The 18,539-nt window shown below is 36.0% G+C and overlaps 1 protein-coding gene across 7 annotated transcripts in view; it reads left to right on the top strand.

The window, feature by feature from the left end:
* The window catches only part of TBC1D5 (TBC1 domain family member 5), a 337,427-nt gene that overhangs the window by 44,423 nt on the left and 274,465 nt on the right, over window positions 1–18,539 (top strand). Inside the window, exon 3 of one of the 7 annotated variants that reach the window (XM_069007249.1) lies at window positions 16,384–16,415. The exons of 5 other annotated variants lie outside the window; for them this stretch is intronic. The gene's annotated coding sequence lies outside the window, so the exon portion shown is untranslated. Of the gene's footprint in view, window positions 1–1,135; window positions 1,154–16,383; window positions 16,416–18,539 lie in introns of those variants that run through there. One more of the 7 variants, XM_069007245.1, reaches the window with a different exon arrangement.

Raw genomic sequence — 18,539 nt, 5'->3', positions numbered from 1 at the left:
GCTTTTTCAGTGAACCCTGCTGACTCCTGCGCTAAAGTCTGAGCTAATGTCATACTCCCCTATGTAATGTCACTTCCTATCTTACCTCAATTTCTTTCATTTATTTCAGTCGTTGAGGATGATCGCTATGTGTGGAAAGAAGAATACACTTTACGGAGAATAGACCCGAATGTCTGGGCTGCGATAATGAATTTTTTGGCTTGAAAATCAGGCTTTTACACATTGCTGGTTTAACTGTGCTGACCAGCTGAGTGACTTGAATATTAAAATTAAAAATAAAACAAGAGTAGCTTCCTTCAAAAGAAGGGGTAAATGGGCCATTTTTGCAATTTTTTGTCAAGTATTTCTAAGTTGATGTGGTTGACTTTCATTGATGAAACACCTGGGAGTGAACTTTTCGGGTTTGGGTTGTGTGTTTTCTTTTCCCCAGAATCTTCTGGGGGTTTGAAACCTTTATGACAATTAATTAGAGGTCTCAGAGATCAGTTCAACATCTAGGGATAGTCCAGACACTGGATTTTAACCTTGGCTTAGGTCAAGAAGTTAACCACATACTTGATAGCTTGCATGGGTTTTTACAGACATTGTAGAGCTCTCCTTAGCATTTTCTTAAATAAAATTCTCTTCCATTTGTTTCAGTCATGGAAATGTGTTGTTTGAGGTCCCTATTCAGAAATGTACTCAACAGGTTTCATAACTTTGGCTTACCTTTCATACCTTGTAGGTTGCTGGTTTTTTTGTGGTAGTGGACAGAAAAAGGTTGATGATAACTCAGGTTGAAATGCAGCTCTGGAGAATCTTGGAGGTTGAACCTATGCTTTCTGCCAAAATGGTAATGATGGATGCCCTGTTGATCTGTATACCTCAGAAAGTGTTGCTGTGGGAATCAGGAGATGACAAGTTCAATCCTTAACTCACCACCACATACGCTCTGTGGCCCTTCTCTGCCTCACTTCCTTTTGATAAAGTGGAAATGACAGATTTACTGAATGGTAAATACAGATAAAACTGAGTGTTTCTTTCTTCTTCCTCAAGGTTTTGTCAGAATGTACAAATAGCTGTGATGAAAAAAAGTGAGGAAAGGAAACTAGATTGATGAAGGTGAAAAATCGCACCAAGAGTGACTGAGAAAATCTGTGAACCTGTCCCTTAGGTGAGGATGTTTTGTCAAAACTGACATTTGTCAACATGATACTTCTTTTGGAATAAATACAAATATAAATTTACCCAGTATTCCCTTAGGGACATTTCTTAAAAGCAGACATTATTGGCTATAGATAGACCCAGAGCTCATAGGAGCATGAAGAAATGCAGTTAGTTTCTTAAATGCTGAGAACTGTGTATGAGAATTTCTTGTATACTTCCTTTGTATTCTTCTAGAGGCAGTGAAGATTTCAGTGAAACTTTCTAATTGCGTATATTAAGGCCGATTTATTCTCCTCCTTGGGCTTGATCCTTCTCACCCCCATTTTTTAATTTCAGACAATTTTTTATTTAACCTTTGAAGAAAGTCTACTTAAAATATTACTAAATCATTTTTGTGTCAGAGAGGTCATTTGGAGAGTGTACGATCATATCAATAGCTATGATTGCATTTTAATCAGAAAAAGACCAAGTATTGAATCCTGTTTCTTGCCAGAATTACTTCAGCCTCTGATTAGCCTGTTATTTTCTGTGACCAGCTGTCACTTCTGAGCACTTTTGCCTAAGCATATGACCAGACTCAGTAAGTGAAGACTTGCCACAGATTTTTGTGATGGGGCTTTTTTGGTTTGGATTTGTTTGGCTTTTTATGAATCTGTAAATAGACCTGTATAGAAATAAAACTTCACTGTGTACTTGCATTTAGGAGTCGTATTAAGGGAATTGATGTCTAAATCCATTTCTCTCCAAGTCCTTTAACTTGTTCAAGAAAGATGCCATAACTAGTTGGCATGAAAAGTTAGATGACAAAACAGCTTCCTGGATCTGTTAATTTATAAGGATCTATGTCTGTACTCCATGAGCAACAGGTACCTTACTTTGTAATTTTTTTTTTTTTTAATTTGGCAACAAATAAAATTCTTAAATTCAAAATTCTTATGAATCTAGATAACTGACTCCAATGGCAAATGACTTTTGACTCAATGATCTGATGCTGGGATCAAGTGTATTTTTGTCTTTGGTAGGCTTCCCAGAGTACTTACTCCCTGTGTCTACGGAGGCCTAAGGTTTTTGAAGGTGTTTTTGGCCCGGCTTGCAAGGAAAGCATAGATATCAATACCCTGCCTGTGACTTAGCTTCTCCAACTTTTGCTTTATTTACAGTGTTGCATTTTTAAAAATATTTTGGCTTGTTTTAGAACATCCTCTGTCATAGTGACGAAATTACTCAGCCCTTGTAACAGTGTCATTCTCTTGAAAATTTTGGGAGGTTGAGTTCAGCTTGTGCATGGTTGGTTGCAGAAGATTTTTGCATTTTAAATGAAGAAAGGAAATACCCTACTACAGAGTAAAATTAGAGTACAAATTTTACAGTCTTACTAAAAAGAATAATTGACATTTGAGAAATACATCGGATAATTGCTTTCAAATAAATTGTCTTCAATTTCCTGTGTTTGTGAAATTTTTTTCTGTTGTTAAAAGCAGTGTAAAAACATATTTTTATGTCAGCTATTTATGTTGGACTTCTAGTTCATACTGTACTTTTCTCTGTATTGAGATTAATACTGAGAAAAAGGGTAAGGCATTTTTGTTATGGCCAATTTATTTTATTTCAGACTATATTATCACTTGGTGAAAGCCCTATTGATTAGCCTTCATGGCTTTACAGAGCTTTTCTTATAAGCACTTAAAGTTTGAGTTGTCTCAGTCCCATAGGACAGAAAGAAAGCTGTTAGTACCATGAAATTCTTCTTCTGTATGTTTCCAACAGCTTGAAGCCTCCTCTTGGAATGCAGAATATTAGCACATTAAGGTTATTAACCCCTTTAGTACAAAATAGTTTTGGAAGTAAAAATATTTTTGTATCTTCAAAGTCTAGGCTGTTTCTTCTATGTCAGTACAGTTTCTTAAAGCTGAAAAATGTGTTGCTGTGCAACAAACAGATGCTGCTCTAACAATGCAATACATTATGTACCAAAAATGATCTTGGTTTTAATCATAGATGCTGATTTAATGAGAGAAGACTATCTTACATCAAAAATGGATTTAGGGTGTGATTTTGTTTTCTCTATGTTTTCTCTACATAATTAATAGGAATATGGTACCTTATATATTCTCTTTTAAATTTGAAAATGTACTTTGGTTTTATGCCATTTTATACTCCTGTTTTCTATTTCTGCCTGATACAATACTCTTTTTTTAAAATTCCTTTTTTGTGATATGAACAAAAGGGCATTAGTAAATCTTGTATCTTTAGTGTATTTCCTCAGAAAGTATTGCCTTTTTACAGAAGCATTCTGTTTATGTTTAATCCTTTCATTTTGTTCACATCTCCTTTTTCATTTATTTTCTGAATGTTTCCTATCTAGTGTTTTCATCCTCCATTTACCACGTGGGACATGTAAGATGTTTGTCTGTAACTAATGTTAGTTTATGGATCAGAAAAGCAATGCTCATCAATATCTTCAGACACTATCAGTACTTTATATCTGGAGAACACGCCTGACCCCCTGGGAGCATTTCATTGTTGATATCTCTTCAGTTTAGCTTTTATTTTATTCTGCAGATATTTTGTAACTTAACTTTAGTTGCTCGTTCTAATCCCTTCTATCACCAATACAAATTCTGATTGACAATTTTACTTTTTGATAAAGTCAGATAATACTATACTTGGGGGGGAAAAAGTCTTCATATTGTGTTTTTAATTCCACTGAACCCAGCAGAGTTAAATGTAGTTTGGATGCACAGGGAAGAATTAATGATTGGAAGATACAGAGTTGGTAAATTATTTATTCTGGCCCTGAGGAAGCTGAAAAGCTGAGTGAAAGACTAATAAATCATTTGTGGTAGTGCTGGTTGTCACTTCCAATTATTTTAGACGGTTTTGTGATAAACTGCAGCACCTGCTAGATATCCTGCACCATCCCTTGATGCTTGCAGTGCAGCTTGTTCAGTCGATTATCAAAGGCAAATTTGTCTAAAGTTTCCTCAGGTTGGAAAGAGAATTACTTTTCTCAGTCACCCCTTCCCCCATTTGTTAAGTTCCTTTTTCATTGCATGCATGTAATAGGCAAAATCAATGATATATGTAGAATTTTATTGACATAATGTACATTCAGGTATGGTTGATGAAACCACTGAGGAACAGGATGAGGGGTGATGTGTCTGTGAGTGCAAATGTACCTTTGAAAAGCTTGCTTGCTTTCATCTCTGAATAGCAGTTGTTTCTAATGTATGAAAACTAGTATTTGTCCTCTGGTTTTGAGGATTATGTTGCAGCTAGTGCTGAAGTTACAGAGGAGACAGACTTGAATATCAGTTGACTTTGTCACTTGTTAAACTTTTCTACTGCTTTTATTCAAAAGGTCTTAGTTTAAAATCATGATTAGGTGTACAGATCATGCATGATCTGTATGCATGCAACACTTGCATAAATAGATTAAGGCAGAGAAAAGTAGTAGCATGACTGGAGAAAACATTTAGGAAAAACAATGGAGTGATGAAGGAAGGAAGGAAGGAAGGAAGGAAGGAAGGAAGGAAGGAAGGAAGGAAGGAAGGAAGGAAGGAAGGAAGGAAGGAAGGAAGGAAGGAAGGAAGGAAGGAAGGAAGGAAAGGAAGGAAGGAAGGAAGGAAGGAAGGAAGGAAGGAAGGAAGGAAGGAAGGAAGGAAGGAAGGAAGGAAGGAAGGAAGGAAGGAAGGAAGGAAGGAAGGAAGGAAGGAAGGAAGGAAGGAAGGAAGGAAGGAAGGAAGGAAGGAAGGAAGGAAGGAAGGAAAATGTTGGAAAGATTAAGGCTGTTGGTAGTGAAAAACTGAAAGTGAGATAAAAGGTGAAGAAATAAAGAGCTGGGATGGGTTAGTGGAAGGCAGCTGTTTCTTTCTACCACTTCACTGAGAATAACACTGTTAGTCATCATCTCACATAGCTGCAGTCTGGGCACCCTTTTCTGAGACAGAAGAACAAGGCCTACCCTGAAAATATTTGTCTTTACAAACTGAGAAGGTGGTAAAATATAATGCCATTCTATATGCATTTCTTGCAAGCTTCTAAATTGTCGTCTCAGAAAAGAAAAAAGTTTCAGTTGAGCTCAAAGGTTACATTGTGTGTTGTCTGAAGGATGGGGAGGAGGGAGCTCCTGGCTGTGCAAGTGCTTAACGTGTTCAGTTTCTTCTCAGCTTGGGGAAAGAACTGCAAAGGTTTAAAATTCCATTTATATTAAAATAAACTAGAGTGCAAAGTAGTCCGCTTAAACCTTTGAGATTCTCTTTCGTGTCTCTGTTACTGGTGAACAAATGCCTCTTACACATAGTGCTGAAAGACCTGCTTGTAAATGTTGAATGGTGTAACTTAAACAGTTACACAGTCAGTTTTCAGTATCTTTTCAATTATCTTCCTAACCTCATCCGTCCAAATAACCCTGAATTCTAAATATTCAGGGTCAATACAACCTACAGCTCCAATCCTTGGAAGGTAAAAAATTCAAGTTTTTTTAACATTGATTTCTGTTTTTCCATTAATGGGTCCCAGCTTGGAATTTCAAGTGAAATCTTTGTTTTAGGAAGTGGCAGTATTTTTACTCAGATAGTTAGTTCAAGAAAAATCAGAGAAGTGACCATGCTGACTAAAGTCAAAATCAAAAGGGCTTTGTTTTCTTGTTTTAAATCTTGTTCAGACAGACTTGTTTTTTTCATTGTGCCTCTGTAGGTCAGGAAGGAATCAGATGAAAAATTCAAGCACAGTCACCTTGCTTCCCCAGATGACTTCAATACGGAGATCTGCAGAATTTCAGCTCTAGATCTGTGAACTTTAGGAAAGCTCCATGAATACATCTGTTCAAGTTGCAGCAAGTAGAAACTAGGTGCCAGAAAAACATACAAAGCTCTGTCAAGGGGTACTTGTTGTCTGTGGGGGCAGGATTTTTTACTCGGTTTCCTGGAAGCTTACTTTATTGTGTCAGTGTCTGTTATTTGCAGGCAATGATGATAGTACAGGCTGTAGGAGCTGATTTATATTATTATAATTGTATTATTATTAGAGAGTATTTCTGTAATGGTATACATTGGTATACACATGGTATATGTGATGGTAACAGAAAATGAGTGGAATTATTAGTGCAGCTTGAATCAGCCATTTATTCATGATTTGAACATCTACACTTACATGGACAGTAATCGTCTGAATGTCTCCAAGGAAAGGTGGTGTCTGTAGTAAATCTGGTTTTCAAAAAAATATATTTTTACTGTAGTAGTTTTGTATTTATTTGTTGCTCCACACAATAAGTATATTTATGAATTTTTAAAGTAGTTACATGTACCTATTGTTTACATGTACAAAATTAATATTTTTTTTTAATTTTGCATGAAAATAAAAACCCAGTGATTTATTTTTAGGACTTTTAAAATTCATGTTCAGTTCACATTGAGTTAAGTGCACAAAGATAGTGATATGTTGGGTTTTTAACATATATGTTAAAATGGGTGGGACAAAAAATGTGTTTTGAAATGAAAATGGATTTCTTTTATGAGATATCATTTATAATAAACTGAACTGTTAACTCTGCTTTTTAAAAAAAGTGAATTTTATCTTCAGACAATCTTTTTATTCTATTTTAAAATAGAACAAGTCTTTCTGCTTCTCCTGTTGTTTTACAACATTCAAAGTTGTTGAAATGTCCCATCCAAAGCCTTGAAGAAATCAGGTTATAAAAAGGAAAGTGTATCAGCTTTGGAAGAAGAGGCAGGCAACTCAGACTACAAGAGTGTTGTGAAATTATGAAGGGAGAAAACAAGAAGGGCCAAAGCCCAACTAGAACTTAATCTGGCTACTGCTGTAAAAGAAACATTTCTATACATACATTAGCAACAAAAGAAGGGTTAAGGACAATCTCCATTCTTTACTGGATGTGGCAGAAATATAGTGACAAAGAATAAGGAAAAGGCTGTGGTATGTAATGTCTTCTTTGCTTTAGTATTTAAAAGAAAAACCCGCTGTTCTCCAGGTACCCAGCCCCCTGAGCTGGAAGGCAGGAACAGGGACCAAAATGAAGTTCCTATACTCCCAGGGGAAGTGTTCAGTGACCTGCTACACCATTTAGACACCCACAATCTATGGGGATGGATGGGATCCACCCAAGGGTAGTGAGCGAGCTGGCTGAAATGTTCACAAAGTGCTTTCAAGCATTTACCAGAAGCTCTGGCTCACTGGGGATTTCCCAGTTGACTGCGGCTTAGCAAATGTGAAGCCTGCCTACAAGAAGGGTCAAAAGGATGAGCTGGGGAGCTAAAGGCCTGTCAGCATGACCTCGGTGCTGGGGAAGATCATGGAGCAGATCATCCTTAGTGCCATCACATGGCATACACAGGACAACAGCATGATCAGGCCCAGTCAGCATGTGTTTATGAAAGGCAGGTTCCTGTTTATCTAACCTGATCTCTTACGACATGGTGATCCATTTACTGGATGAGCAAAAGGCTGTGAATGTTGTCTACCTGGACATGAGTCATGGCTTTGCCACTGTTTCCCATAGCATTCTCCTGGAGAAACTGGCTGCTCATAGCTTGGATGAGTGTTCTGTTTGCTGGATAAAAAAGTGGATGGATGGATGGATGGATGGATGGATGGATGGATGGATGGATGGATGGATGGAGCATAAATCTGATGAGTAGCAGAAGGAAACTGGAGTTATTTAGCCTTAAGAAAAGGAAGCTCATGAGACTTTATTGCTCTCTTCAACTACCTGAGAGTTGCATCCAGGTGGAGGTCTCTTACTTCTCCCAGGGAACAAGCAGTAGGACAAGAGGGAATGGCCTTGATGATCTTAAGGTATTATCCAACGTAAACATTTCTATGATTCTATTATTCTATCTACTTAGGATTGCTCTTTAATTATCTTACATGCTTGTACAGAAAAAAAATACAACATAAAAGAGCTTTCCTCCAACAAATAATTAGTAATCTGTCTTTGTGTACTGCACAATGGAATAATGTCATCAAGGTAATTTGCATACTAAAGGCAGTGTAAAGTAAAGAACAGTATCCCTATTTTCCTTAAAAAAAGAAGAGTGTCAATTCCAAATTGGTGGTGAAGGTGTCTGCTGATTTGTTGAACTAGACTGCATACCGTGAATAAAATACTGATTTAATGACAGTTTATCACTTCTGTAAATATCTATGTAGTGCTCTTTCTTCTCCAATAAAATTAATTTAGGAGGTATTCCCAAATATTTAATCCTTTTTTTCTTTGCTATTGAAAATAGTGATAAATTATAGAGCTACTAAGCCTTACATCCTTTACAGGGTATTTATTGGAAACTATTTTAAGAGTTGTGATAGGAGTATGTCTGGAAAAAAATTCCAAGGATAGCTAGTCCTGATTCAAGTGTAGGAGGTCATACATACCTAATTTACTGGAGTTCTTTGTTATATTTCTGCCTTAAGAGGTAGGAAGACTGCAGTGTATACAGTGCAGTGAACTGTTCAAAACAATTTTGGCTAACAAGCTATGGAACACAGGAAATAGAACTGAGGAAAAAAAAAAAAAGATACAACCTTTATCTTCTACATTAGACCAGTTTTCAAATTCGCTGTCTGTCACTTAAAGCAGATATCCAGAAAGCACAGTAAGGGTATTTGCCGATGAGAAATGATTCCTGTATGAAGATGATTTTTAGTGTTTCCTTCCTCTGAAACAACAGTGAAAAGTGCATATTATAAAAAGAGGGGTAAAGCTCCATTAGTAATAGCAGGGAAGGCAGTAGGAGCATGGTGGCTCTTGGCGACAAATTTAATACCAAGGTGGATTGAGTGGGATCTTGCCTCTCTGCTGAGGTCCAATGATCTCTTCCCCATTTTAGTGTTTGGTGATGCTTCAGCCATGCAGTGAGTGCTGTGTTCTGTCAGTCTGCTTCAAGGGAATAAGTATTAACAAAAGAGAATCTTGTTTTGTACTAAGAGCTTAAAAAATGTTTTGTTGTGTAGGATAGCAAGAGCAAGAAAAGCACTTTGGACTTGCAGTTGATGATGGTGGTTGCTGCCTGGTAGGAATGTTTGTTCTGTGTTCTTGGACCAACCTCCAAGAAAGTTTTGTCCTTCACGTGGAAGAGTTTTGTCCTAATCACAGAAAGTTTTCTTCCCCATGGAACTTTGGGTAGTTATTTAAACTGAAATCAAACAAGTACTCAGAAGAGAGAGCTCAAACCCAGAATTTTATGCCTTGATCTTGAAATATGCTGCAGCTGAGTGATGATGAAGATATGAATAATTGAGTAACTTTTAGTCATTGCTAGAATGGAGTAGAGTTTTCCAGCTAACAGAAGTGGTGATAAGTGTTTTTTCTGCAGATGCTGCCAAATACCAGGTTAGCATCAACGAAGAACGTAAGAGTGTTGCTAAGCTACAGAGTAGATTGGTGAACTGTGAACATTATTTAAATAATGTTTCAGTTGTTGAGTTTTTTTGACCATCCCTTATCCGTCTTTTCACTGGATTCCATTAGCCAGATGTTTGTGAGGTGGTTTTCTCCAACTACTTCAAGGTTGTGGCATGAACAGGCAGTTAGAATGGTGCATTGGTACGCTGCTAATCCTATGCCTGTGTCACTTAGCAAGTCTCAGAACAGCTGCATGTAGCTCTTGAGAAGGAGCAGAAAAAGAAATGATACTTCAGAAATTTCACAGGCAAGGAACTACTGGGAATCATTTGGAGTTTTCTGCCAGAATTACGCAGATCACTCTACTTGAATAACTTGTGTCACATCTTTTAAAGTAGGTGAGAGTTCATCATAGGTCAAGAGCTGTTGAGACACACAGAACAGTGAAAATAAATGCTTTTTCTTTTTACAAAGAGATCATTCAGAGATGCTGCTAAGTGCTTTCAGTCCCTTACTTGATCTGAAACAGAATATGCTTGTAGTTGGCCTTTGTCAAGTAATTTCATGACTTGCTTGGGCACAGGTTGTGTGATACTGAGAAGTAAACTACTGGTTATGTTTGCTCACTATTAGATTGCTGAGTGGTTGAAAGGGGAGGGAAAGATTCTTTGGTTACTGCACTGTTTTTGTCCAGAGCTGTGCAAGTTTATGACTGCCATGAGAGTCACAGATGATGAATTATATTTGGAAATCTTAACATCGCAGTCCAGACAGACCTTCCTAAAAAACGTGCTGAAGATTGAAAGTGTGGGTGACTACTACTTGTGGGAATGAGATAAATAGTTCCTTATTGTTGCAAAAACCTTGTATATGTGGCTGGTTTCAATAAGGCTTTTATGTGCTCAACATTGAGAAGGATAATTCTTGGAGAAACCTTTTGAGACCTGTGCTTCACACTATATCACTGCAGTTGTCTGGTGACCAGGACCTATGCTGTTGGAAAGAATCCCTAGGCATGTGGTGTGACCCCAGCCAGGGATTTGAGTCCTATGTTTTGGTTATAATCCTTTGCTTTCTGTCAATTAACATTTTCAGTTTTGGGTGCTATTTAATTTTTTAATCTTTCAGAAAACCTGTTAATTAACAGGGAAAGCTGGCTGTTGTGATGGGCCTCTATATTCATGAGTGGAACTGAAATACAGTGGCTTCATCAGTGCTGGAGTGTGTGGATGCCCTTGGCCCTTTCTGGTATAATCAGCAGCCTTGGACACTCTTGTTGACCAGTGCCTTAAAAAGGCAGTATTCTGTCAATGGCACTGATTGGGTTGCATTGATCTTCATTTTGATGTTTTGCTTCTATATTTAACTATCAACTAGTCTTTCCTGTTAGTTTCTTCTAAATGCCTCCATCCTGCTTCATGGTTTTGGCAATAGTTCTCCTGTGCGCTGTTTGCAGAAATAACAGCTAAGGACTAAGGACAAAGTTGCATCACTGCTCCAGATTGTTAATTTTTCTCTCTAAAGATTTAGAAGATTAAATTTCAGATGTGGACATTATTGGATAGTATTTAAATACTAATTAAAGGTGCTAACTATAAAATTGTGAATAGTGCTGTTCCATTTGGAAGTTGGAATTTACTTCATTGCAGAGCAGTATAAGCTGCTAACTGAACAGTGGCTGCAGTCATCTCTTAACTTTGCTTTTACCTGGATATTGACATTGTAGATATTTTCAGACTTAGCAGCTTATTATTTGACAGTAGAAGTCAGGCTGATAAATGTAACTGGGAACTGGAAAAATATAAATATGCTCTTTAACCAAGTCTTTTCTTGATGAAAATGTGTGTAATGAGATGTAATTTTTTAAGAGTCTGTATTGCTCTGTATCCATTCTGGATTTATTGGGGGGGAAAGAGATGCAAGATATGGGCATTTGATTTCCAACTTCTTGCTTATTTGCACGGTGCATTATTTATTAGATGGTAAAATAGCAAATTTAAGGCATGTGGCATGTTTTGTTTTTCTGTCTTTAATGTCTGTGTATCAGCACTACCATTTACTGAATTGTGCTTTGAAAGGACACTTTTGTTTTGTAAAACTGGGTTGAAATTTGGTTTTTGCATAAATCTAGAAAAACACTGTTACACTGAATATTTGGCTGAGGAATTAGGCTTTCACTTTTAGCCATTAGATCTCATAGGTAGTTCTGTTCTTGTTTTGTGTAAAGATGGGTCACTTCATCATGCAGTTCTTCAGCATGCCATGTTGGGAAAATGCTTTATTTCATAACAAGAACTCTGGGAATTGGGAAGGCAAAGATCAGGGCAGTTTGAAATCAGTCTTGAATTTTATTTTGTGCAAATAGCCTCTGTGCTATTCTCAGGCTGCTGATATTTTGAGTATTGCAGCTACTTGAACACTTGTGACTTCTAATGCTACATTCATGCAATGGGAGAGGTAATAGAAAATCATTGTGTCTGGATTGTCTTTGTGATTCATATGACCATAAGAAGAAGAATGAGAGTTTTCATCCTAACTACAAAAATACAAGTTTGTGACTTCTTTAAAAAGTCTGGTTTAAACACATGTGAAGCACTTGTTTGTTTTCAGGACTAATAGCTGTATTTTGAAGAGAAAGAGTTTCACATTGCCCAACTTTTGAGTCTGACATTGGTGACTCTGCTAATTGTAATAGAGCTGTGGAACTGTTTCATTCCAGATGGAACTTTAATCTGGCTTCTGATTGAGCTGAGTGTCCTTGTAGAGTCTCTTAGCATCTGCTTTGGAAATGTATATAACATTATTCAAAATTTGTACCAAATTAAACCACCCTAAGGCTATAATTCAATTTTTCTTTATTGAGAAATGTATTGTCAACAACTTTATGGCAAAGAGTAAAATCTGCACTAGATCTATTATTTTTTTGGCTATTAACTTGTCATTTAGATTACTGTGATTGAATTTCCAGGTTCTTCAAGTTTACCTTATCAATTGTAAGCTCACACTAAGGAATTAACAAATAAGGCAAATGTGGTCTCTTGGTTTTTTTTGTTCATGGGGTTTTTTTCACTGAAAGTAGATGAGCTAGAATTGATGCTTTCTAGCATTAATGATTGGACTATATTTTTATTTATCAAATAGTAATGTTTTAATAATTCTAGATAAGTTCTGTGGATGAAGTTTGAGATACCTGTTTGGTGTTTGGATTGAAAAATCAAAAAGAATGCATGAAATATATTGAAATACACCATATCATATAAATTTATTTCTGTATCTTATTTTAGTTTCTCTTGTATCTGTAACAGTTAATGATTGTGACTTTTCTTATTTCTCAGTTTTCTAAAGTCTGCTGTATTTAATTATAATTTTTATTATAAAATCTTCTTCTTGAGCTCAGTAGAGCTGCTGTTTTGAGTACCAGTTCTGTTACTAAAGATGGTCAGATTAGGGTAGCAAATTGATGCAGTTTTTCAGTTAAGACATGATTTGTGAAATACTCCCCAACTGGTTATATGGAGTCTCTAACGAAGTTATGACGTGTTAGGCAGCTGTGCACGTTGATGATAATGTTCAGTAGATACTCTTCTTATTCCAGTTTTGGGCATGAGCAACATTTAAAACCACAGAATTATGAACTGAAAGTTTGATAATCTGACTACCAGTGTTTCTGTATTTTGTTTATTCATTTTTTTATTCTTTTGTTTGAGTGGAAGAGCCACAAGCACTTAGCCAAGTTCAGTGCAGTTAATAGGTAGAGCAATGTGTCAAGTCCTTTTATAATCTACTTTTCCTATTGCAACTGTGCTACACTATAGAAAGCAAAGTAGAACTTCTGATGTACAAATGCCGTTCTCTCCACTTCCAGCAGACTGACTTGCCCAACTTGTTGGAGAATGGTGTCACGATCTACCATCGAGAATGGAGTCTGAGCCCTAGTTCACTGACATCATCCCCACTCCAGCTTCATGCAGCATTAGATCTCCCCATCCTCCTTCATTAAGTTCCTGTGCAAGTCTCTATGCATTCATTTGGATTTGTGTTGAAGGAAAAACAGAAGTTATTTATTTTACATTCCAGATGCTTCTGGTAGTTGATTTAAAAACAGTTAAATTGTTATGAGAACAGAATTGCAACCCTACAAAATGGGTTAGCCATTCAACCCGTGTAAAAGGAAATCTCCACTTTCCTAACATATCTTCCTTTGGACATGTTAGCTGCCTTACTCCATCTTTCTTCATGCTCCGTCATTTATGCTTGAAGAAGTTTAGACAGGTTTGTGTTTCCAAGCTTTTTTGTCAGAAGAGGTTGCACACAAGTTGCTTCACAGCAGAAGCCTATCATCTGGAGGAAGGCAGTGACAGGGCTGAAATGGGATATCTGTCTCCTGTCAGATAGCCTTAAGTGGCATTAAATTGTCATGCATTTATTAGAGTGTACAGAAATTGCAAAATTTTTGTGGTTTCTTTCCTTATGCTTCAAGCATCCTCATTTATGTGTTACAAGAGACAATAGTTACGAAGTGAGTGTGGACGAGATAGAGACACAGTTGCCAAATCGATCTCTCTGGTATCTTAATGCCGTCAGCTGGTACTGAAGACTGAAAATATACGACCAAATCACTCATTAATTTCTTGAGAGGGGTTGAAAAGTAAATACCATCATACAGACTTTCTTTCCCAACACAGTGTTGGAAAGACTGCAAAACTAACACAATTTCAAAGAAATGGGTATCTAGGAATGCAGTAATAATATTCTGCCTTTTATTCCACCATCTTTCTTCTAGTATTCTATATTTCGGTACCTCTTGGTAATTTGCTTTTCCAAGTTTTTTCATATCAAAAACAAGTGAAAAAAGACTCCAGAAAAATCCTTGTTCATTTACTTTCCTGAATTCTTCCATCCATGACTTACAAACCCCCATCATTGCTTTGTGACTTGACTGTTCACTTGGTGACTTTCAAACCTCTGTTACTTTTTTATGTGCAGAAAATTGTTGTAATCTGGGAAATTTTACTTTGCAGGCATATATCTAGTTTTGAAAGGACTTAGTATAAATTAGGTCTTTGCTTTTAGTCACAAATAAAAAGGCAATATTCTAAGGTTTTTTTAAAGCACCCAATGACAATTTTCAGTCTCCATGGAATAAGAATTTTATGATGGTTCTTTTCATTTATTCTCATCTGATTACATGAGATTGAAGAATAAAGCATGGAGAAAAATGAACCATAAGAAACATGGTTTGTGGGAATATGACCTACCTTCAGGAAGTCACTGTTTCCCTCTTCTTTCTCGTGTATGAGAATTTTTTTTTGTAGGTCACACACACTATCAAATATCTAGTATGATCCCCAGATTAGTGGTGTTGCCATTTAGCTGGTCAGCTGCAGAGATAAAGCTATTTCAACATCTATGTGATACCTGCATGGTTGTACCAAGAGGAGCTGCAGATTGATGTACAGTGTATTTAGATTGTGGTTTGACAATCATTAAATTACTGTTCTACATAGTTGAAATTATTTGTAAAAGTGTGAAAAAGTAATAGGCTCTTTCTTGTGAGTTTTTAGCCATTGGTTATTAGTAAGTTTAATTTATCCTTACTAAAAAGAAATTAAATTACCTATATACATATCTCTGATAAATGGTGATGTACTTCAGTGAAATTGTTAAAATCAAAAAGGGGTTAAATAAAGTGAAAATATTTAATTTGTAGATACTTGAATTTTGGTTTGACCTATGTTTGTTAAAGGCAGATATGTTTGTCATTCTGATGAAGATGCATTTCTTCTTACTTTGCTGTTGACAGAATCTCACCTACTCTTCCCATTTATTATGATAATAGTCTACCAGATGTCATATGTCACAGCCTAGTGAAGTTGTCTCTGCCTATTACCACTTACATATAATGTGCATTCTAGTTTTTCTTTCCTTAATTTAGAAAATGTTATATGCTCTTTGACATCCCCTGTTTTGTTAGGAAAAGAATAGAGGCAAACTCTTTAAAATATTTGAAAGCAAGTTTAGAAAGAGTAGGCTATTCTATTTCCATTTTAAATAGCATTATGTCTGCCTTTGTGTGGATGGATAACCTGAATCTCATACAAATGGTCATACATCTTAAAACTCTAGTAAGTTACACTGTGCAAATTTCTTTGGAAATTGCTGGTTTCAGTGGACAGATGCATAGGTAAGTGCAAATAAGAAAGGCTGAAAACACAAATTACCATATGCTATGGATACATCTAGTGATGAGAGCAACAGAAATGACATCTCTTTAGCTAAAACATAAAACTGGACAATAGTCTTTCTCAAGAGAGTTATAATCTAAAGGACAGGATAGTATCTTACATGTATGTACAGATAGGAGAAGAGTCAAAACAAGTTTTAGCACAGATACAGCAAAGCTGCCTTTTGATTGAAGGTGTAGCATTGTACATCCCTGTGTGTTAAAACCATATGGAATTCATACCACGCTTGCAATGATAGGAACCTCATGTTGCAGAAGAAGTAGAGCTACCTGAAAGCACAGCCAGGTTGGGGAACTAGCACTTTTCAATTGTATTGGAAAATTTTATTTCTGTGCAAAGCTTTGTGCTGAAAAGGTTCATATCTTGAAAAATGTGTATTTCCTACAAGTGTGAACTGTGTTCATTTTGCACTGTGTATCAGCAAGGAAGATCACACTGCCTTTTCTTTCTTCTGTTTTGATTTTATGTTTGGGTGCTTTTTTCCTACTAAAAAAAGGTAAAAGTCCCCCTAGATTTATGGATTTTTGTGCTTACATACTAGAACCTATACAGAATTCCATTAATTCCATTTAAGATGTTTTCTTTCAAAACCCGTATTCAGAAGTTTAAAGGCTTTTTTTTTTTGTCCAGAGCAACAAGAAGAACGTGCAACAATCAGCAATGTAATGTAGTTTGTTTTCTTACATTTTATTGTGGAATTGTTGATACATAAGGGTAACTGTTGCATGAAAATGCTTTTGTTCTTCTACAGTAATATTTTAGATGAAAGAATGAGTTCTTCTCTGTACATTCCTGAAGGGATCATTGTAGTCCTTAAAGCTGCATTATATAATGTAATATAGATGAATGTGACAGAAGTCAACATAGGAAACTTACACTTGAGGTAGAAGAAATCAGTATGAAGCCTGACATTTTTCTTTTACATTTGCAATATCTGTGCAACCAGAATTGACCAAGGCTCAGAATATTTGTAATTAGATGGTCCTTTAAAAAAAATATTTGAATAAAAACTGGGTCACTGTGTGAAATCAGTATTGTACTCCTGAAATTTCTTTCAAAATGAGTTTTAATTTCTCATTAATAAAAACCCAGTACTTAGGTTTAATTTATATGTCTTTCAAAGACTTGAATTTTTCAAGTGACTGTATTTTAATTTCATAATTAAAGCAAAGGAATATGTTAAATTGCACAGATTAATTTTCTGTAAAAGTCAAACAAAACTGAAACTGTGTATGTTCAATAGGAATCCCTCTTTTATTGAAATTATTATCGGTCAGATGTCCATCTTTGTAAAATGAAAAGTAGAGGAGAGAAATTTGTATAAAACAACTGGTTTCTTGGGTTGTTTTCCTCCCCTCTCATTAAACAAAATGTAGATACCAAATCCCAGTCCTGCTGCAGTCCTGTTACACTGAGCAAAAGGCAGGCTTGATGCACAGAAAGAAACTTTTTATTCAGTCTTATGTTGAGAACATTTTCCTGAGAAAAGCCTATACTTAGAAAATATTTCTACCTTTCTATAGCAAAGACATCTGAAGTATTTATACCAATTTTAATAATGGGGCATCAAACAGGGATATCTTTAGGCTAATGGAGAAAATATGTATTAGTTGATGAGCTGTCTGCACTTCTGAATTCAACATTTAGACATGATTAGAGGACGGATGCGCTTTCTTCAATCTGGAAGCAGTAGCAAGTTTAATAAAGCTGAAATGACCATCAGTTTTCTCTCTTTACAGTCCATAATGCCAATTAGACAAATATGCTTAAAATTTCTTACAGAGGCCTAGATCTGAAATAAAAGAAGCAGTTGTTAAAGCATTTAGAAATAATTCTACCATAAGGTTTGGTTTAAACTTGTGGTGTAGGCTTGTGGACTCTGCTCTGTTTCCCAGAGCTTTTTATTTTCTTGTGATGTTAATATGACAACATAATTTTATATGGTCAAATTTATTTTGTAGTATGATTCTTGCTCAATTTTTTTATCCAGATGTGTTTTACATAAACACCAGTTAAGACAGTTGGTGGTGTTTTCTAGCATGCACAGCACTTCATTTGACAATATCTGAATTAGCAGAATATACTTTTTAAAGTAGAATCAATAACTTCATATTAAATGAGCCATTTTTTTAATTGTTCAATCCTTCTTCTTTATTTTTTTCAAGAATGGCTTAATCATGTTTCATACCTGATCACTTTGTTTGCAGATTACCACTTTGTTAAGTGTTTGTAGTTTACTACTTGCTTCTCAGTAGCAACATCACTTCAGCTCTAAATCCAAGGAAGAAACAAGTATACAGATTTATTTTTGTTCTTGCATTTTGTCTACATTTCACTCGCTTGTTTTCATTTGATTGGGCCAAATAGGCCAAAGAGAAAACTATGACACTGTATGCAAAGAGATGAAGTTAGTTTAATTGTGAATTAATATCATTAAAAAAAATATCAGAATTTAGCTGTTATTAAAGATGCAATTCACAAAATACTACCATTGACTCCCATTCAAAAAATATATTTAATGTAGTATCAAAACCATATAATTTCCTTTAAAATAATGCCCAATCTCTGAGCACTTTATACTGAGAATAGGTATAATCTCACATGTTGTGTAACCTTACTAATTTTAGCTGAAGTCATTCCTTTGCCTTATCAAAGTCAGCTCTGCTACAGGGAGGTGGAGGTGTGCTTCTCTGCAGTAGTGGTTTTCTCCCGAGCAGAACTCCAGCATTACCAGTTCCTGACAGCTGCAAGCCAGCCTCTGGGCATCTTGCTAAATTTTCAAATGT

This window comes from Aphelocoma coerulescens, chromosome 2 (genome assembly GCF_041296385.1).
Source record: "Aphelocoma coerulescens isolate FSJ_1873_10779 chromosome 2, UR_Acoe_1.0, whole genome shotgun sequence".
Lineage (NCBI taxonomy): Eukaryota > Metazoa > Chordata > Aves > Passeriformes > Corvidae > Aphelocoma > Aphelocoma coerulescens.
Note: the sequence above shows the minus strand (reverse complement) of the source record. Positions and strands in the feature narration are given on the sequence as shown.